Here is a 449-nt window from a genome sequence, read left to right on the forward strand (position 1 = left end):
CGTGGGCAGAGGAGCACACGAGGCCGAGCACGACGCTGGGTGGCGCTGCCGGGCCGCCCCGCACTAGACCTGTTGCGTCCAGGGCGCAACTCCGGCAGGTTTAGAGTAAAGGGGCGCTCCGCTTTCTCCGCGCGCCCCCTGAAGCCCTGGACACAGCGCCTCCGTTTGGGACGTCCTATGCCCACCTTAACTGGAGGCTCCCATCCAAACTGCCTCTGCGATCCTCACCGCAACCGGGCTAGGCGCGTCGGGTGGGGCGGGAATAAAGTTTTTCCAACCCAGTTTGGGGAGAGGGCTGGATGGGGAGGACCCTCCCTGCTGCAGACTTCATGGCAGGCTGCACTGTGTCCCCTCCGCTCCACGGCTGCCCCGGGGGCCCTGCTTTCGGTAGGTGCCAGCCCCCTTGCCAGCAGGATGGGCTGACCTGTGTACCGCCCCCTCCCACCCCC

Source organism: Colobus angolensis, unplaced genomic scaffold (genome assembly GCF_000951035.1).
Source record: "Colobus angolensis palliatus isolate OR3802 unplaced genomic scaffold, Cang.pa_1.0 Scaffold92, whole genome shotgun sequence".
Classification (NCBI taxonomy): domain Eukaryota; kingdom Metazoa; phylum Chordata; class Mammalia; order Primates; family Cercopithecidae; genus Colobus; species Colobus angolensis.